The 22,266-nt window shown below is 43.3% G+C and overlaps 1 protein-coding gene across 2 annotated transcripts in view; it reads right to left on the minus strand.

Annotated features, from left to right (window-relative positions):
• zmynd11 (zinc finger, MYND-type containing 11) overlaps positions 1-22,266 on the minus strand; it is a 159,973-nt gene that overhangs the window by 95,404 nt on the left and 42,303 nt on the right. The window contains exon 2 of one of the 2 annotated variants that reach the window (XM_048558875.2): positions 17,932-18,008. The exons of the other annotated variant lie outside the window; for it this stretch is intronic. The gene's annotated coding sequence lies outside the window, so the exon portion shown is untranslated. The remainder of the gene's footprint in view (positions 1-17,931; positions 18,009-22,266) is intronic. 2 annotated transcript variants of the gene reach the window in all.

Raw genomic sequence — 22,266 nt, forward strand, 5'->3', positions numbered from 1 at the left:
TTCGGTTATGTTTAGTTTAGTGACGGAAAGGGATGGGAACATGCCACAGGGCAAGAGTTATAGATTGGGGAAGGGCAAATATAATGCGATTAGGCACAACTTGGGAGGCATAAAATGGGTAAGCAAAATGCAGGGGATGGGGACAATCAAAATGTCGAGCTGGTTTAAGGAATAGATATTGCGCGTCCTTGATAGGTATGTCCCTGTCAGGCAGGGAGGAAGCGATAAGGTTAGGGAACCGTGGTTTACTAAAGAAATTATATCTCTTGTTAAGCGGAAGAGTGAGGCTTATGTGAAGATGAGACGAGATGGTCCAGATGAGGCGATGGAGAGTTACAGATTAGCTAGGAAGGATTTAAAGACAGAGTTAAGAACAGCAAGGAGGGGACTTGAGCAGACATTAGCAGGTAGAATAAAGGAAAACCCTAAAGCTTTCTATAGGGATGTGAGGAATAAGAGGATGACTAGGGTAGGAATAGGGCCAGTCAAAGACAGAAGTGAGAAGTTGTGTGTGGAGCCTGTGGAGATCGGAGAGGTGCTAAATGATTATTTCTCATCTGTTTTCACTGAGGAACAGGAGAATATTGTAGAGGGGACGACTGAGGTACGGGCTACTAGAATTGAAAGGATTGAGGTTAGTAAGCAGGAGGTGTTATCAATTCTAGAAGGTGTGAAGATAGATAAATCCGCTGGGCCTGATGAGATTTTTCCGAGGATTCTCTGGGAAGCTAGGGAGGTGGTGGCGGCGGAGCCTTTGGCCTTGATCTTTGAGTCCTCATTGTCTACAGGTTTAGTACCAGAGGATTGGAGGATTGCAAATGTTTTGCCCTTGTTCAAGAAGGGCAGTAGGGATGACCCAGGTAATTATAGACCTGTGAGCCTTACGTCTTTTGTAAGAAAAGTTTTGGAAAGGATTATAAGAGATAGGATTTATAATCATCTAGCAAGCAACAAACTGATTAGAGATAGTCAGCATGGATTCGAAAAGGGTAGGTCGTGTCTCACAAACCTCATTGAGTTTTTTGAGAAGGTGACCAAGCATGTGGATGAGGGTAGGGCAGTTGACGTGGTGTACATGGACTTCAGTAAAGCCTTTGATAAGGTTCCACATGGTAAGCTGTTGGGGAAAATACAGCGGAACAGGATTGAGGGAAATTTAGCAGTTTGGATTAGAAACTGGCTTTCTGAAAGAAGGCAACAAGTGGTGGTTGATGGAAAATATTCAGCCTGGAGTCCAGCAACTAATGGTGTGCCACAAGGATCTGTTCTCGGACCACTGCTGTTTGTCATTTTTATAAATGACTTGGATGCAGGCATAGGTGGATGGGTTAGTAAGTTTGCAGATGACACTAAGGTTGGTGGAGTGGAAGACAGTGTGGGAGAATGTTGCAGGTTGCAGGGGGACTTGGATAAGCTGCAGAATTGGGCTGAAAGGTGGCAAATGGAGTTCAACGCGGATAAATGTGAGATGATTCACTTTGGGAAGAATAATAGGAAGGCAGAATACTAGGTCAATGGAAAGATGCGTGGTAGTGTGGATGTGCAGAGGGATCTTGGTGTCCATGTACATAGATCCCTGAAAGTTGCCACCCAGGTTGATAGTGCTGTTAAAAAGGCTTACGGTGTGTTAGGTTTTATTGGTAGAGGGATTGAGTTCCGGAACCGTGATGTCATGCTGCAACTGTACAAAATGCTAGTGTGGCCTCATTTGGAATATTGCGTGCAGTTCTGGTCGCCCCATTACAGGAAGGATGTGAAAAGGTGCAGAGGAGATTTATCAGGATGTTGCCTGGTCTGGAGCGCAGGCCCTATGAAAAAAGGCTGAGGGACTTGGGTCTGCTCTCATTGGAGAGAAGGAGGCTAAGAGGGGGTTTAATAGAGACATACAACATGATCAGAGGATTAGATAGGGTGGGCAGTGAGAGTCTTTTTCCGAGGATGATGACTTCAGCTTGTACGAGGGGGCATATAGATTTAAGACAGATGTCAGGGGCAGGTTCTTTACTCAGAGTGGGAAGGGTGTAGAACGCCCTGTCTGCCAAAGAAGTTAACTCCACATTAGGGGCATTTAAACAGTCCTTGGATAAGCATATGGATGATGATGGGAAAGTGCTGGGGGAGGGGCTTAGATTAGTTCACAGGTCAGCGCAACATCGAGGGCCGAAGGGCCTGTTCTGTGCTGTATTGTTCTATGTTCTATACCAGTTGCCACCTTCATCATTGCTGCACCTGCTCACTTACTTTCAGCAACTGGTGCATGACACCCAGGTCTTGATGCACCATCCCATGCACAAATCTATTGCTAGATAATACTGTGCCTTCCTGCCTTTGCTACTAAAGTGGATAACCTCATATTTAGAAAACACTTCCCTGCATTAAGACCCGAAGGTGAGAAATCTACAGGCCACAGAAATTTATTCACCTTTTATGCAAACATTTTGGAACACAATAGCATCCCAAATAATTTTAAAAACGCAATGGCATATACTTGTGTAAGAATACTTAGCAACTAGGGGCAAAAAATCAAAAAGGTGAAAGTGGAATGTACAGAAAAATGATCAGTGGAAATACAAAATTATTACATAAGCAGCCTTACATTTTCAAATTCAAAATACCTGTCTGGAATTGAAAACAACAGAACAGCCTTGGTTGGAGAGAATAGTCAGTTGGTTCTTAAGTGGCTCCTATTTGTCCTGTGGTTCGTGATTTAATCGGAACTGTGAGGTTCCCGATATGTTGAATGAAAACACAATTGGTGAAATGTGTTACAATACTCAAAAACTTACAGTAATTTCGATGGGATCAATCAAATAATTTATTTTGAACTATAACAGAATTTTTATTCAACTTTTGGGAATCTGTCATCACACTGTTCATGAAAAGCTGAGTGTTTGGCAAGGGAAATTAAATATTGTAATGAAGAATGAATCATTGCAGTGGCATTCTGAAGTGATAGGAATTATATATTTCATATTGAATTTGCCACAAAATGGCACTTTGAAAAAAATATAAGTAATAATTCAGAAAAAATAAAAATTTGTAAACAGTGGAAATTTAAAAAGTGAAAGGGCTTGTAAAGGCATTCCAGAAATAAAAAACCTTAACATCCATGGTATAAAACTTTCACCAGCAGATTGTTTGACAATTCTGACAGAAGGGTCTTGAAACATTAACTCTGTTTTTCTCTTCACAGATGCTGCTTGATTTTCTCCAGTACTTTCCATTTTGGTTTAGATTTCCACCATCCACAGCCCTCTGTTTCTTATTTTAGGGTGATAAAATATTTAAGTGAAAAAATAAACAAAATGACATAAAATCCAAGAATCATTATCAGGCTCAAGTATCACTGGCAAGGCCAGCTTTTCTACCCATCCCTAAGTGTGCTCAGAAAGGTGGCGGCGAGCTGCATTCTTGAACCACTGGAGTCCACCTGTGTAAGCTTTTCCTGTGTCACGGAACCAACGGATATTGAAAACACAGGAAAAAAAACGAGTTATAAGGCTAAACAACAATCGTAACCACTTTTAATGACTGGACACGTTTGAAACCACATTCAAGTGGTCTACTCTGACACCTGTTGCGAGATTTTCATTAGTCCCTCTTTACCCTGGTAACTTTTCAAGTTTCATCACATTTTCAGGACCCCTTGCTATTGAAAATAATCTAAGGGCATTGTTATGGACCAAACTAAACCCCCTGCAAAATATCAAGGAGAATGCCTAGGCCCTAACTTTCATCTTATTTAAAAGCTAGTGTAAGATACTGTGTTTCTGGATGTAATTCTATTGGGCTTTAAGCAAAACACACTTTATTTTCACCCTGTAGCTAAAATACAAAAGAAAAGAATTTGTATAACTTTAAAGCTATTGGAAAGCCTAACAGAATAATAGATTTCTGAACTAATAAACAGCAACTGTTCCAATATAGTTACATCCCATTAATACATCCTTGGTAAAGGCAAACTCAGTCAAACAGATTGTCCAAGATAATAAAGTGTGAAGCTAGATGAACACAGCAGGCCAAGCAGCATCTTAGGAACACAAAAGCTGACGTTTCGGGCCTAGACCCTTCATCAGAGAGGGGGATGGGGAGAGGAAACTGGAATAAATAGGGAGAGAGGGGGAGGCGGACCGAAGATGGAGAGAAAAGGCGGCAGGTGGAGAGGAGAGTATAGGTGGGGAGGTAGGGAGGGGATAGGTCAGTCCAGGGAAGACGGGCAGGTCAAGGAGGCAGGATGAGGTTAGTAGGTAGGAAATGGAGGTGCGGCTTGGGGTGGGAGAAAGGGATGGGTGAGAGGAAGAACAGGTTAGGAAGGCAGACACAGGCTGGGCTGGTTTTGGGATGCAGTGGGGGGAGGGGACAAGCTGGGCTGGTTTTGGGATGCAGTAGGGGAAGGGGAGATTTTGAAGCTGGTGAAGTCCACATTGATACCATTGGGCTGCAGGGTTCCCAAGCAGAGTATGAGTTGCTGTTCCTGCAACCTTCGGGTGGCATCATTGTGGCACTGCAGGAGGCCCATGATGGACATGTCATCTAAAAGATGGGAGGGAGATTGGAAATGGTTCGCGACTGGGAGGTGCAGTTGTTTATTGCGAACCGAGCGGAGGTGTTCTGCAAAGCGGTCCTCAAACCTCCGCCTGGTTTCCCCAATGTACAGGAAGCCACACCAGGTACAATGGATACAGTATACCACATTGGCAGATGTGCGGGTGAACCTCTGCTTAATATGCAAAGTCATCTTAGGGCCTGGGATAGGGGTGAGGGAGGTGGTGTGGGGCAAGTGTAGCACTTCCTGCGGTTGCAGGGAAAGGTGCCGGGCGTGGTGGGGTTGGAGGGCAGTGTGGAGCGAACAAGGGAGTCAGAGAGAGAGTGGTCTCTCCGGAAAGCAGACAAGGGTGGGGATGGAAAAATGTCTTGGGTGGTGGGGTCGGATTGTAGATGGCGGAAGTGTTGGAGGATGACGCGTTGTATCCAGAGGTTGGTGGGGTGGTGCGTGAGAACGAGGGGGATCCTCTTGCGGCGGTTGTGGCGGGGGCGGGGTGTGAGGGATGTGTAGCAGGAAATGCGGGAGACGCGGTCAAGGGTGTTCTCAACCACTGCGGGGGGAAGTTGCAGTCCTTGAAGAACTTGGGCATCTGGGATGTGCGGGAGTGGAATGCCTCATCCTGAGAACAGATGCGGCGGAGGCGGAGGAATTGGGAATAGGGGATGGAATTTTTGCAGGAGGGTGAGTGGGAGGTGGTGTATTCTAGGTAGCTGTGGGAGTCGGTGCGCTTGAAATGGACATCAGTTACAAGCTGGTTGCCTGAGATGGAGACTGAGAGGTCCAGGAAGGTGAGGGACATGCTGGAGATGGCCCAGGTGAACTGAAGGTTGGGGTGGAAGGTGTTGGTGAAGTGCATGAACTGTTCGAGCTCCTCTGGGGAGCAAGAGGTGGCGCCGATACAGTCATCAATGTAACGGAGGAAGAGGTGGGGTTTGGGGCCTGTGTAGGTGCGGAAGAGGGACTGTTCCACGTAACCTACAAAGAGGGAGGCATAGCTGGGGCCCATGCGGGTGCCCATGGCCACCTCCTTTGTCTGTAGGAAGTGGGAGGAATCGAATGAGAAGTTATTGAGGGTGAGGACAAGTTCGGCTCGGCGGATGAGGGTGTCGGTGGAGGGGGACTGGTCGGGCCTGTGGGACAGGAAGAAGCGGAGGGTCTTGAGGCCATCTGCATGCGGAATACAGGTGTATAGGGACTGGACGTCCATGGTGAAAATGAGGTGTTGGGGGCCAGGGAATTGGAAGTCCTGGAGGAGGTGGAGGGCGTGGGTGGTGTCACGGACGTAGGTAGGGAGTTCCTGGACCAGAGGGGAGAAAATGGAGTCCAAATAGGTGGAGATTGAGTTCGGTGGGGCAGGAACAGGCTGAGACAATGGGTCGACCAGGGCAGGCAGGTTTGTGGATTTTGGGAAGGAGATAGAAATGGGCAGTGCGGGGTTGGGGAACAATGAGGTTGGAGGCTGTGGGTGGGAGGTCCCCAAACAGATTGTCCTACATGCAATGTTTCTCTAGCCTGGGGAAAAAAGATCAATAGAAAATTCTGGCAGTAGGAGAGAACAAGCATTTTGCTGTAGCCAGGAGAGATGTATGGCAGCTTCAAAACCCCAACAACTAGTGAAAGCTAAACTAAAACCCTACTTCTGTGGGAGCCTGGCTCCACCCATTCATGCTGCTTTTATTGTTCCAACTTTCAAAAAAACCCAAGGACTTCACAAGCTGTTTACGTTATTGCCTCAAAATAGATAGTTCAGACCTATAGCTCAAAAAGTCCTTTAAAAAAGAAACCTGGACAAAATTCACCTCTTAAAGCCAGTATCATCTCAGCAGTCACATCTAGACCAAGGTGTAATGCCTTTTAAATTTCAACTCAGTAAGCCTGATTGATACATTAAAGTACTGTTGGAAAGTTGGGGTAGAAACGTTTGTCAAGACTGCTTGAGCAGCACATTGTTTTACATCAAGTTTTCTGATCCCATTCTGCCATGCTAGTCTGTTTGTAACCTCACTTTTTCTTGAATGATACAACTCCACCCCACACCCTGGCTACAGTTAATACCGTGTCTTCACTGCATCGTAAGGACCCCTCTAAAGAATAATCCTGCTTCAAATCATCTTCCTTTATTCTCGTCTGCTCTGCTTTTATTTTCATCTTTTGTGAAGCAACTCTAGCAAGTTTTATTAAATTAAAGGGAGTGCTTCATCAATGACCTTCCCTCCATCCTACAGTTAAAAATGGGGATGGTCAAGGAGGTTTGTACAATATTCAACACAACTTACAACTCCCCTGAAACTGAAGTATTCCAAGTCCAAACATAATGAGATCTGGACAATATCCAGGTTTGGGATGACGAGTAACATTCACACTATGCATGTGCCAGGCAATGACGATACCTACTAAGAGAAAATTTAACTATCTCACCTTGACATTTATGTCATTAATATCAAAGAATTCCCTCATAATATGAAAATACTGAGGGTCACCATTGACTAGAAACTAAACTGGGGTAGCCATATAGACCACAAGAGAGAGGAGCAGAATTAGGCTATTCAGCCCATCAAGTCTGCTCTGCCATTTGATCATGGCTGATGTTTCTCAATCCCGTGCCCTTGCCTTCTCTCCCTTTCATGCCCCCAAAATTCTTATTCCCTCTACTAAGGAATTATCTACCAATATCTTCAATACGCTCAACAACTTGGCTTCCACAGACCTCTGTAGAAATGAGTTCTATGGATTAACTACCCTGAAGAAATTCCTGTCAGTTCTAAATGGTCATCCCTTCATTTTGAGGGTGTTCCCTCAGATTCTCATCTCTCCTACTAGTGGAATCATTATCGCCACATCCACTCTATCCAGGCCTCTCAATATTCCACAAGTTTCAAACAGATCCCCCTCATCCATCTAAACTCCACTGAAAACAGACCAAGAATCCTCTACCGCACCACATACGGCAAACCTGTCATTCTTGTGATGATTCTTATAAACCTCCTCTGGAGATCCCTTCAAGGATAGCACATAATTCCTTAGAATCTGAGTTCAAAACTGCTCACGATATGCCAAATGCATTCTGGCCAAAGCGTAATACAGTCTCAGCAGTACATTTCTGCTTTTGTATTCAAGCCCCCCTGAAATGCATGTTAATATTACATTTACTTTTCTAACTGACAACTGAACCTGCATGTTAATCTTAGGGGAATCCTGAACTAAGACTCCCACGTCCCTTTGTGCTTCAGATTTCCAAAGCCTTTGCCATTTAGCAACTAGTCTATGCCTCTATTCTTCCTACTAAAGTGCATAACCTCATACATTACCACACTGTACTCCATCTGTCACTTTTTCATTCACTCTCTTAGCTTGTCCAAGTCCTCCTGTAGCATCTTCTCAACACTACCTGTCCCTACACTTATCTTTGTATCATCTGCAAACTTAGCAACTCTGTTCCTTCATCCAAGTTATTATTGTATAGCTTGACCAGTTGTAGCCCCAAAACTCTGCAAACTTCCACAAGTTGCCAACTGCCATTCTGAAAAGTCCCCTTTATCCCATCTCTGCCTTCTGCTAGTCAACTAGTCCTCTCACCATGCCCCTGAAACCATGGACTCTTATCTTGTTTAGCAGCCTCCTGTGGAGCACCTTGTCAAAGGCGTTATGGAAATCCAAATAGATTGCATCCACTGGCCCTCCTTTGACTAACTTGTTCATTGCCTCATCAAGGAACTCTAAGAGATCTGTCAGGCATGATCTCCCATTGACAAAACCTGCTGACTGAACCCTAACTTACCATACACTTGCAAGTACTCTGCAGTCTTGACTTCAGTAAAGGACTCTAAAACCTTGCCAATGACTGAGATCAAGCTAACTGGCCTATACTTCCTATCATCTGCCTCACTTCCTTTTTCAATGCGGGGGTAATACAGTAACCATTTTCCAGTCCTCTGGGACCCTCCCTGGTTCTAGTGATTACTGAAAGATTATCAACAATGCAGTCATAATCTCCTCAGCTATGTCCTTCAGAACCCTAAAGTGGCTGATCTGTCCACTTTCGGTCCTTGCAGCTTCTCCACTACTTTCTCCTTAGCGATGACTACTACGTTCACCTCTGCCCGACTCTCAAGGGTCTGGCATGCTGCTAGTGTTTTCTACTGTGAAAACTGATGCAGAGTACCTCTTCAGTTTCTCAATTATTTGTGTTCCCTATTATACTTCTCCAGTGGTCAAATGTTCACTCTCGCGTCTCTCATCTTTTGAGATATCTAAGAAAAACTCTCGCAATCTTCTTTCATATTGCTACCTAGCTTACTCCCATATTTCATCTCTCCTCCCACCACTCCCCCTGCCTCCCCTGCCAACAATCTCTGGCCAGCTCCTCCCGTTGGAGTTACCTTTATTCAATTGTAATATTATTACATTTGATTACAGTTTCTCCCTTTCAAACTCTATGGTAAATTTTATCAAATTATAGACACTGTCCCATAGGGGTTCCCTCACCTTATGCTAACTCATCCAGAATTACCTGTTCGACAGTAAGCTGCTCCAAAAACCAGCTTGTACACATTCAACAAATTCATTTTCTTGAGATCCGCTATCAACCTGACTTTCCCAGTACACCATGATTATTGTAATGGCACCCTTCTTACCTTCGGACTTATTTTCATCCCCACATCCTGATTACTGCTAGGAAACCTCAACATAACTTTAATCACGGTCATTTATCCTCTGCAGTTCCTCAACTCTGTCCACACAGATTCTGCACCTACCAATTCTATATCACTTCTTGCTATTAATTTAATTTCACTTCTTACTAACAAAGCAACTCATCAAGCTTTTGGAGCCTTGCTTGGAGTGTTACTGCTTTGAGCAAGGTTCCAAAAGCTTGTGTTTTCAAATAAGCCTATCGGACTATAAGCTGGTATCGTGTAATTTCTAACCTTATTCTGGAAACTTTAATGCCCTTTGCTAAGCCCTGCTCCAGCTTCAAATATCTCCATAATTTCCCATGCAACTGAACCCATTTCCACATCACCATTTAGTTTAAAGCCCGGTCCACAGCCCTAGCTATACAAGTACTGTGGCTACAAGGACCATAAGACATAGGAGTGGAAGAAAGGCCAATCGGCCCATCAAGTCCACTCCGCCATTTAAATCATGGCTGATGAGCATTTCAACACCACTTCACTGCACTCTCCCCGTAGCCCTTGATTCCTTTTGAGATCAAGAATTTGTCGATCTCTGCCTTGAAGGCATCCAACGTCCTAGCCTCCTCTGCACACTGAAGCAATGAATTCCACAAGCCCACCACTCTCTGGCTGAAGAAATGTCTCCTCATTTCCGTTTTAAATTTACTCCCTCTAATTTTAAGGCAGTGCCCATGGGTCCTAGTCTCCCCGCCTAACGGAAACAACTTCCTAGTGTCCACCCCTTCTAAACCATACATTATCTTGTAAGTTTCTATTAAATCTCCCCTCAACCTTCCAAACTCTAACGAGTACAATCCCAGGATCCTTAGCCGTTCATCATACGTTAAACCTACCATTCCAGGGATCATCCGTGTGAATCTCCGCTGGACACGCTCCAGGGCTAGTATGTCCTTCCTGAGGTGTGGGGCCCAAAATTGGACACAGTATTCTAAATGGGGCCTAACTAGAGCCTTATAAAGCCTCAGAAGCACATCGCTGCTTTTATATTCCAACCCTCTTGAGACAAACGACAATATTACATGCACTTTCTTAATTACGGACTCAACCTGCAAGTCAACCTTTGGAGAATCTGGACCAACACTCCCAGATCCCTTTGTACTTCTGATTTGCGAATTTTCTCACCGTTTAGAAAATAGTCCATGCCTGTATTCTTTTTTCCAAAGTGCAAAACCTCACATTTAATTTCATCAGCCATTTCCTGGACCACTCTCCTAAACTGTCTGAATCTTTCTGCAGCTTCCCCACCTCCTCAGTACTACCTGCCCGTCCACCTATCTTCGTATCATCGGCAAACTTCGCCAGAATGTCCCCAGTCCCTTCATCCAGATCATTAATATACAAGGTGAACAGCTGTGGCCCCAACACTGAACCCTGCGGGACACCACTCGTCACCAGTTGCCATTCCGAAAAAGAGCCTTTTATCCCAACTCTCTGCCTTCTGTCAGACAGCCAATCCTCAATCCAAGCCAGTAGCTCACCTTGAACACCATGGGCCCTCACCTTGCTCAGCAGCCTCCCGTGAGGCACTGTATCAAAGGTCTTTTGGAAGTCTAGATAGATAACGGAAACGGCTGAGGGACTGAATAACTACTTTGCGTCAGTCATCACAGTGGAAGACACAAGTAATCTCCCAAAAATTCAAGAGGGTCAGGGGGCAGAACTGAGTATGGTGGCCATCACCAAGGAAAAGGCGCTAGTAAAACTAATTGGCCTAAAAGGTGGATAAATCATCTAGACAAGATGGACTACACCCCACAGTTCTAAAGGAGATAGCTGAAGAAACAGTGGAAGCATTAGTGGTGATCTTTCAGGAATCACTAGAATCAAGGAGGGTACCAGCGGACTGGAAAATTGCTAACGTGACACCCCTGTTTAAAAAGGGAGTAAGGAAAAAGGCGGAAAATTACAGGCCGATTAGCCTGACCTCGGCCACGGGTAAGATTTTGGAGTCCATTGTGAAGGATGAGATTTCTGAATATTTGGACATGTATGGTAAAGTAGGACAAAGTCAACATGGTTTCATCAAGGGAGGATATGCCTGAAAAATCTGCTAGAATTCTTTGAGGAAATTACGAGCAGAGTAGACCAAGGACAGCCAATGAATGTTATTCACCAGGACTTCCAGAAGGCCTTTGACAAGGTGCTGCACAGGAGGCTGCTGAGTAAGATAAGGGTCCATGGCGTTACAGGCAAGATGCTAGCGTTGTTAGAAGATTAATTTTCTGCCAGACAGTCAGAGAGTGGGAATAAAAGGGTCTTTCTCAGGATGGCAGCCCGTGACAAGTGGTGTTCCGCAAGGGTCAGTGTTGGGGCCACAGTTTTTCACTTTATACATTATTGATCTAGATAAAGGAACTGTGTGAATTCTGAATAAGTTTGCAGACAATACAAAGATAAGTGGAGGGACAGGTAGTATTGAGGAGGTGGGGACACTGCAGAAAGATTTGGACAGGTTAGGAGAGTGGGCAAAGATGGAGTGCAACGTGGGAAAATGTGAGGTCATGCACTTTAATAAGTAAAATAGAAGCATGGCTATTTTACAAATGGGGAGAAAATTCAGAAGTCTGAAGTGCAAAGAGACTTGGGAGTTCTAATTCCAGGATTCTCTCAAGGTAAACTTGCAGGTTGAGTCAGTAGTTAGAAAGGCAAATGCAATGTTGGCATTTATTTTGAGAGGCCTTGAATATAAAAGCAGGGATGTACTACTGAGGCTTTATAAGGCTCTGGTCAGGTCACATTTAGAGTATTGTGTGCAGTTTTGGGCCCCCTATCTCAGGAAGGATATATTGGCTCTGCAGCGGGTTCAGAGGAAGTTCATGAGAATGGTCCCAGGAATGGAAACTTAACATATGAGGAACATTTGCGGACTCTGGGGCTATACTCATTGGAGTTTAGAAGGATATGGGGGGATCTAATTGAAACTTACAGAATACTGAATGGTCTGGACTGAGTGGACATTGGGAAGACGCTTCAATTGGTAGGACAGACCAGGACCCGACGGCACAGCCTTGGAGTAAAGGGAAGATCTTTTAGAATGGAGAGAAGGAAAAACTTCTACAGCCAGAGAGTGGTGAATCTATGGAATTCACTGCGACAGAAACTGTGGGGGCCAGGTCATTGAGTACATTGAAGACTGAGGCAGGTAGGTTCTTGATTATCAAGGGTTACAGAGAGAAAGCAGGAGAATGGGGTTCAGGAACTTATTAGCCATGATTGAATGGCAGAGCAGACTCGATGGGCCAAATGGCCTAATTTCTGCTCCTATGTCCTATGGTCTTAAAATCCTGGAGTTCCATGCTGAACAGCACTGTAGGCATACCTAAACCAAATAAGCACACCAATAAGGAAGCTCACCATTGCCTTCTCGAGGGCAATTAATACTGGTCCAGCCAGAGTAGCCCACATCCCCTGATTTTTAAAAACTTAAACCATAGCTGCCGCTGAACTTCTACAAACTTCTACGAAGTTGTAGCACGACATATGTACAGGGGCCCCAAGTTTAGTAATGCCTGACTTACAAACAAGATACCACATTACAATTAAGTTAAGGATTTGACATGCCAATGTTTAATTGTACTTATGAATGAATATTTTATTCTGCGCTGTGTTGTGTTCTGAATAGCATACAAATCGACTTAACAAACGTACTCAGGAATGGAACCCTTACGTAGTAAGGGGACCTCCTGTATAAATATAACAGACATCATATCAGACAAGATTTGAGAATGAAATACGCTGCAGTATAAGTTCTGTATTTGTATATAATCTAAGTCAACCTCAACTGTCTCGTTTTGTTTTACCATTAACAAAAGACTATGATTCCAAGTGTGACCAAAAACAACACTCAATGGTTTTACCAAAATATTTAGAAATTAACTTCCAACATGTAAGCTTTAACTAGCTTTAATAAAATCTTAAACAATAAATTAACATAGAGGCCAGAAAATGTGGACAACAGGATATGACAGATGACATTGTGTAGGAAAAGGCTTTGGGTAGATTTGCACAGTGCCTTTTATGTACAATCTGTTAAGACACGAGCAGCCACTAGGTCAGTAAAGACATGGATGATCAGTGAGATGATCATGTGCTTTGTGTACAACATGATACACATCAGTTTGATGCACTCTGACAACTCAGGAAGGAGAACAGCAAAAAGTGCAAAAATGGTCACAAAAATATTGGGGAAGAAAAAGAAAGCACCGAGTTAAACCAGGTTATTCTGCAAAATAAGTAAACAGATAAGCCCAAGACCGGGAACAAAAAGGTACAGAGCCAAATCTGAAGAACAGTTGAAATGGAACAATTGCAAGTATCCCAACTGACTGAAGGAAAGAAGATCAGAAAGCAACTGATCAGTACAAACAAACCAAAAAGTAGAAAAGCATACTGTGATGAATAGGCAAATTTTCAAGTAAAAGTCTGAGATTTGTCAATGGAGGTCAGGATTCTGCATTACTACTATATTTCAATTGATAAGATAAAGGACCATAGAATTATTTCTGATCCCATAAGCAAGGTACTGAAGCATCAGTGAATGTACAAAAGTGAGGATTAATAGAAATAAATTTAGAAATGCTGAAATAGCTAAATCCTACATATATCATCTCTCTTTTGGTGAAGCAGTATTCCTCCCTTGTAATTTACCAAATGAAACCACATTGCTACATCACATCTTGTGAACGTCACCCCATTTGCTTCAATTTGGAATTCAGAATTCAGTCATCTGAGTCACTTAACATTGCAAGATCTTAAGAGTGTTACTAAGTTTCTATCTATACTGACCCATCTCCTGTCTGTGCACATTTATTTATTTATATCCAGTTTACTATGTATCCAAAGCTCCATGACAGAAAATATTACTTTGGTAACAAAATGTTTCAGGAAAATTACAAAGGTGTATGCAAATCATCCTATGCATGGTTTGCTCAATTTTATTATAAAGTGCAAACTCTGACCTCTACACCTAATTCTTGCAATAGTTAAACTGAATTTGGCTGCAATAATTTGATATCTTGATTAATATTAGGATTTCTTCCATCACAGCAAAGCACAACAGGGAGTAAGTTACAGTAATCTAATCGAGGGGACTGGGGTTTTATACGTCATATAACACACAACAGGGAGTGAGCCACAGTCTGAAATCTAACAGGGTGGTTTATATACAGAGTATTGGTACCAGAGCGTGAGTTACAGACATGAGTATTGTCAATCAGTTTGGAGTGGTTTACACATAGAATAACCGATACCTGGGAGTAAGTTACAAACTGGAATCTAATCAAGGGGATCAGGAGTTGTTTATACAGAGAAAAACAAACACTCGGGAATGAGTTACATATGTCAATCTACTCAATGGACAGATGGGCTGCGAGTGACAGCTGCAGTTTAATTGTCACAAGTGTGAAGTCTTGCGTTTTGGTAAGGCAAATTGGGGCTGAACTTACACACTTCATGGCAGGGTCCTCAGGAGTGTTGCTGGACAAAGAGACTTCGGGGCACAGGTGCAGAGTTCCTTCAAAGTGGAGTTGTAGGTAGATAGGGTGGTGAAGGCAGCTTTTGGTAGGCTTGACTTTATTGGTCAGTGCATAACAAGACATTGTTGTAAGTGTACAAAACATTGGTTAGGCCACTTTTAGAATACTGCATTCTATTCTGGTCTCCGTGTTACAGGAAGGATGCTGTGAAATTTGAAAGGTGTATGCTTGTCCAATGATGACTTAAATGTACTTAAAGTTGGCGAATCTACTACCATTGCAGGCAAAGCGTTCCATTCCCTTACTATTCTGAATAAAGAAACTACCTCTGACATCTGTCCTATATCTTTCACCCCTCAATTTAGAGCTATGCCCCCTCGTGCTTGCCGTCACCATCCTAGGTAAAAGGCTCTCCCTATCCACCCTTTCTAACCCTCTGATTATTTTATATGTCTCAATTAAGTCAACTCTCAACCTTCTTCTCTCTAATGAAAACAGCCTCAAGTCCGTCAGCCTTTCCTCGTAAGACCTTCCCTCCATACCAGGCAACATCCTAGTAAATCTCCTCTGCACCCTTTCCAAAGCTTCCACATCCTACTTATAATGCAGTGACCAGAACTGTACGCAATACTCCAAGTGCGGCCGCACCAGAGTTTTGTACAGCTGCAGCATAACCTCTTGGTTCCGGAACTCGATCCCTCTATTAATAAAAGCTAAAACACTGTATTGCCTTCTTAACAGCCCTGTCAACCTGGGTGGCAACTTTCAAGGATCTGTGTACATGGACACCGAGATCTCTCTGCTCATCTACACTACCAAGAATCTTACCATTCGCCCTGTACGTTGCCTTCCGGTTACTCCTACCAAAGTGCATCACCTCACACTTGTCTGCATTAAACTCCACTTGCCACCTGTCAGCCCAGCTCTGCAGCTTATCTATGCCTCTCTGTAACCTACAGCATCCTTCGTCACTATCCACAACTCCACCGACCTTAGTGTCATCTGCAAATTTACTAACCCATCCTTCTACGCCCTCATCCAGGTCATTTATAATAATGACAAACAGCAGTGGACCCAACACCAACCCTTGCGGTACACCACTAGTAACTGGTCTCCACGATGAACATTTCCCATCAACTACCACCCTCTGTCTTCTTTCAGCAAGCCAATTTCTGATCCAAACTGCTATATCTCCCACAATCCCATTCCTCTGCATTTTGTACAATAGCCTACTGTGGGGAACCTTATCGAACGCCTTGCTAAAATCCATATACACCACATCAACCAGTTTACTCTCATCTACCTGTTTGGTCACCTTTTCAAAGAACTCAATAAGGTTTGTGAGGCACGACCTACCCTTCACAAAACCGTGCTGACTGGAGGGGAGTACAATTACAACATTCAAAAGGCATTTGGATGGGTATATGAATGGAAGGATTTTAGAGGGATATGGGCCAAATGCTAGCAAATGGGGACTAAATCAGCTTAGGATGTCTTGCTGGCACAGACAAGTGGGACCAAAGACGTGCAGGGTAGGTGGACTGGCTATGCTAAATAGTCCATTGTGCACAGAGATGTTTAGATTGGGTATGTTAGACATGGGAAATTAGGGGAATGGGTCTTGGGTGGGATGTTCTTCAGAGGGGCAGTGTGGACTGGTTGGGCCAAATGGCCTGTTTCCACAATGTAGGGATTCTATGATACAAAAGATCTGTTTCCATGTTGTATGACTCCAGGAACACGAATCCCTCACAGCGTAAGAGTTTTCGTTTTGCTCCCCCAATGCTAAATACCCAAACTGATCATCGAAAGATTTTGGCATGTAATCTTAATTTCTGTCCCTGTTTACTATTAAGGTAGCAAAAATATTACGCAACCATGTAATGCCATGGGCTGATCAACTTTCATTCCATGTGTAACTGACAAATTTAAGACGTGCTTTGTTATAACGCAAGAAGCGGCTGTTCAACTTTTTGCTACAGCAATCCAAAACTAATTCCAATACCCTTCTTTCTCCCTATTGCTCATTCTTTTCCTACTTCAGCAACAAACATTATACCTTTAATGTAGTTAAACCTCCCAAAACATTATAATTATTGATTTGTTTTCTCTTCATAAAAATAGCAATGATCTCCACATCAAATTCACAAGTGGTAAAAGTCCCAAATTCCAACACTTCCAAGCAGACATTTTGACATATCCATTGCCTTGGTGATAATTTAAAATTGATGGCCTGTCCTAATCAGTTATTTCTTTACTAGGGGAAATATTCTTTCCTCATGAAAACGCTATATTAATGATCTAACATAAATCAACTTGGCTTCTCTGCAGTAGAAGGAAATGGCGCCATTGTCTTGTCTGTAGCTATGGCTGACATGATGAATTTACACTCTACTGAGTTTGTGGTTTGAATGGCCTTTTGATCATGGGGTACCTAAAGCTGCACACAGATCAGTAACTGTGGACTATACAAGGTCTTGCAGAAATGTTCAAAAACCACATAGTCAATTTCCATACTTACAACTGGCAAAGGAGCGTGAATACCAAGGCAGCATATGACAAAAGCCCCAATGGATGAAGATGTCCTAGCAAAACTAAATTTTTGATAAGCTGACCTCTGGTAAAAGGTGTAAGGCCAGCCAGGAGAGCTGTGAACTGAACTGAAAGTCGCCATAGTCCCACAAGTCCATAAACTGTTCTCTTATTAAATATGTTAAAATCGCCACCAGCTTTGTCTGATGGTCCACATCTCAGGCAAGAGGTATAATGTGGGACCATCAAAGTTGACATCAAGTAGTACAGGAACTGAACTGCACAGTTGGTATCATTCTGCATTGCAAACCAGCGATCCAATCAACCATGCTAACCCAGACTTAATAAAAACATTAATGAGTGTTTCACAGCAACATCCTCAGGCAAGGTGAAGGGGTCAAACATCAGAAGTAGAAGAAACAGTCTTTATACAGAGAAGATGTGGAGCTGTAAACACTGTTCAAGGTCAAACAGATGTTCGGATCGTGAGTTACGAGTGGGACAGAATCAGAGGCAAACGTGCAACTTTTACTGCAAAGCTTCAGTTTAAGTGTACCTGGAGGAACTGTAGCTCAAAGACTGGATGCCAGATAATCAGTATAATATCACAGATACAGTGAGAGATGCAAGGAAAGTTGATGTGACAAGAAAGACTGGGGAGAGTACTCTGAAATACGTGGCTGACCTGTTAGCCTTTCAAATCCTCTTCATCACATCTAAAATTCAGATTGCCAGGAGTCTGGTGGAATGCTTACCACTTGCCTGGAAGAGTACAGATACAAAAGACAATGTAGAATTGAACACCACTGGCCTCGAAATTGCCCAATTCCCTCACTACTGCGCAGGACATATTACAGTAACGCATCAGGGATCTCCCTTTTCTAAAGCCTCTACCACCAAGGTCACAGCAGCAATGTCAGAGAAATATCACCTCGGCATTTTTCTTCAAGCCTGATACTAGATATGCATCAACATTTGTTCAGAGTTGTTGGATCAATATCCTGGAATTCCCCATCAGCTAGTATGGTGGAAGAACCATCAGTGCAAATATAACAGTATTTTAAGGAATCAGAGGGTGAGATAGGGTGGATAGGGAGAGCCTTTTTCCTAGGATGGTGACGGCGAGCACGAGGGGGCATAGCTTTAAATTGAGGGGTGAAAGATATAGGACAGATGTCAGAGGTAGTTTCTTTACTCAGAGAGTAGTAAGGGAATGGAACGCTTTGCCTGCAATGGTAGTAGATTCGCCAACTTTAGGTACATTTAAGTCGTCATTGGATAAGCATATGGACGTACATGGAATAGTGTAGGTTTGATGGGCTTCAGATCGGTATGACAGGTCGGAACAACATCGAGGGCCGAAGAGCCTGTACTGTGCTGTAATGTTCTATGTTCTAGAAGACTAGGGATTCTTTTGCCCACATACCATGAACAGAAAAGACCTAATGCAATTTGTTCAATTAGACAGCCACAGATTCACACTACGTTTCATTTTGAAAATAACGTCTTTTGCATATTTTTGGTTTCCTGTCAGATATGGTACCTTAATGCAGGCCCTTACTTTCTTCTAAGCAAGTCAGTGCACTAGGTAATGAGAACTACCTCAGGAAGTTAACACTTGTCAGTTCATCACATGACAGGCCACAAACTCCAACCAAAATTTTATTTCAATACTCCAAGCAGTTTTCATAGTCTGCAGCATAAACAGTAGCTGCTGCATTTTATAGAACGTTCAAGTCTGACATGGCAGAAGTACGCAAGAAGAGGGAGGGTAAGAGTTCTGCGGCACTACATTTGAGTACTAGTTGACTGGGCAACTCGCCCCATTTTGAAGCTTCAAAATGTCGGACTGTAAAAATCTGGTAGCCTGCTGCTTGACCTGTATTGTTCAAAGGATCGAGAAGGTTTACCAGAAGTCAAAGACAGTGAGAAAATTAGCATGCATGTTTCAAATTTATGCAGATCAATTTTTCTATTTTAACTACAAAGCGGAAATAAAACTTTATTTGTCCACTCACATAGCTTTCAGCACCAGATACGTGAAGTGCTAACGCATAAACTGGATGTCAGAGGCTTGTCCTGAAACGGAAAGTCCTGTGGTTGATTTCACACAACTTGGTGGAGTAATGCAATATAATTGGATTAATTACAACAGAAAGAAATGAACAGACTCTTTTTACGGTACTACATATCTGATTTTAGTCGTTACTTGTGACATTTGTAGCTATTCTTTTATTCCCACTTTTGGTTTAGCCCAGCAGAAATAAAAGCAAGGTAGAAATTGACCTTCCTACAGGTCTTTCAAGATTTGAAAAGTTATGCAGGTAGTTCCCTCCCAAATTAGAGGTCTGGTTATGCAAAGTGTGATTGATGTTGCAGGCGAGTTAAAGAGTTGGAGGGGTTGCATTACTGAATAGCAATGCAGCAGTACTCCAGACAGCACCTCAGAAGGCTCATCCAGCAAAGCCACATAGATAGAACTCGGGAATAGGAAGGGGACTATCACTTTCATGAGTGTTGTACTACAGGTTTCCCAACAGCCAGCAGGTCATAGAGGAACAAGTATGTGGACATATTATGGAAAAATGTAAAAACAATATAATTGTTGTGTTGGACGATTTTAATTTCCTCTATATTCACTGGGGCTCACTTAGTACAAGGGGCTTGATGGGGAAACGTATTACGTGCTTCCAGGAGGGTTTCTAGAAGCAATATGCAAATACTCCTATAAGGGAAATGGCCAAATGAGATCTAGTATCGGTGATTAAGCGATAGAAGTTTCAATGGGGGAGCATTTTGGGAACAGTGACCATTATTCTGTAAGTTTTAAGTTACTTTTGGATAATGATAACAGCCGTCCATGGGTGAAAGCACTAAACTGGAGGAAGGATAACCACCAGCAGGAAGGAACTGGGAAATGCAGATTGGGGGTGGTTGTTTGAGGGTAAATTCTTATCTGTCATGTGAAAATCTTTCAAAAGGCCAGTTGATTAGCGTTCGGAACCAGAGTGTTCCTGTAAAAAAGTGAAGGATAAGGACGGTTAGCTTTGGCAATTTTGAACAAGAAGAGAAAGCCTCGCATGAAGTATTTGTATCCTCTTTAGTCTCAGCAGAGCTCCTACAGAAGTGGAGAACAGTTGATGTCATTCCTTTATTTGAGAAGGACAACAGGGATAATCTGGGAAATGACAGGCCAGTGAACCTTAAGTCAGTGATAGTGAAATTATTGGAGAAGGTTCTTAAGGACAGGATTTATTCACATTTGGAAAAATATGGACTTATTAGCAATAAGCAGCAAGGCCTTGTATGGAGGAGGCTGCTTCACAAACTTGATTGAGATTTTTGAGGAAGTGACAAAGATGGTTATGAAGGCAGGGCAATGGATGTTGTCTACATGGACTCTAACATGGCCTTTGACAAAGTCCCTCATGGCAGACTGATACAAAAGGTGAAGTCTCGTGGGACCTGTGGTGAGCTGGTAAGGTGGATACATAATTGGCAGACAGAGTAGCAGTGGAAGGGTGGTTTTCTGACTGGAGATTTCTGACCAGTAGTGTTGCATAGGCCTATATGACATCCGGGATACAAAATGAAACAGTGTAAGATGACAGATCCCTCCCAGTTGTGCTCAATTCTTATATGCTCGGTTTGAGCAGAATTTCACTGGCGTGGCAACTCTTATCCTTGCAGCCCCAGACACACCTGTACCCTCTATCGCCAGTTCCTCCTAAACCATAGGCCGCAGCGAGGGTAGGTAAGTGCACCTCCTCCACAGTAACACTCAACACTGAAGCCCCCAAGGATGCGTTCTCAATCCTCTACTGTACTCCAAGTACACCTACAATTGTGTTGCCAAATTCCAAACAAACACCACCTACAAGTTCACTGACAACATCACCACTGTGGGAGCAATAGCTAACAATGACAGGTCAAAATACAGGAGACAGATAGAGGGTTTGGTGACATGCTACAGTGATAACAACCTCTGTCTCAATGTCAGCAAAACTAAAGAATTGATCATCAGCTTCAGAAACAAAGGAGGAGGACATGTCCCCATCTACATCAATGGACTTGAGGTTGAGAGGGTTAAGTGCATCATGGTCCTCAGGCTGACGATAACGGTTGACCTGTCCTGGACTTCCCAGGTAAATGCAACAGTCAAGAAGGCACAACAATGCCTCTTCTTTCTCAGGTGGCTCAGGAAATTTAGCATGTCCATAAGGTCCCTCACCAACTTCTACAGATACACACAGAGCACACTGTCCGGGTGCATTACAGGCCAGGACCTTAAGAACCTACAGATCATCACAGAAGCCAACCCTCCATTTATGGAGTCTACTTACATGGCTCGCTGCCGTGGAAAGACGGCATCAGAGACCCATCACACCTTGGTAATGTCCTCCTACAACCTCGCTGTCAGGCAGAAGATATAGAAGCCTGAGCACACGCACAAGCTGGTTCAGGAATAGCTTCTTTTTGGCCATTACCCTACAATTGAATGAACTCTAGCCTCAAATAATGCAACCTGCGAGGCTCTAACAGCTTGCTGTGATCTGCCTGTATCGCTTGTAATCAAAACTTTTCAGTGTATTTTAGTACATGTGGCAATAGATCAATTAATCAAACTGAGATCCCTGTTGTTTGTAATGTGTGTAAATGATTTGCAGAAGAATGCAGGAGGTCTGATTATATAAGTTTGTGGATGATACAAAGATTGGGGAGCTGCAGATAGTGAGAATGATTGCCAGAGGATACAGCAGGATGTAGATAGGCTGGAGACTTGGGTAGGGAAATGATAGATGGAATTTAATCTGGATAAACGCAAGGTGATGCATGTTGGAAGGTCTAATGCAGGAGGGAATGACACAATAAATGTGAGAACCCTTAGAATCATTAACATTCCGGGGGGCCTAGGAGTACAGATCCAGAAATGGCAACAAAAGTGGATTAGGTGGCTAAGGCAGTGTATGGCATGCTTGCCTTCATCAGTTGGGCACAGAGTATAAAAACTGCTAAGTCA

Source organism: Stegostoma tigrinum, chromosome 2, assembly GCF_030684315.1.
Source record: "Stegostoma tigrinum isolate sSteTig4 chromosome 2, sSteTig4.hap1, whole genome shotgun sequence".
In the NCBI taxonomy this organism is placed as follows: Eukaryota; Metazoa; Chordata; class Chondrichthyes; order Orectolobiformes; family Stegostomatidae; genus Stegostoma; species Stegostoma tigrinum.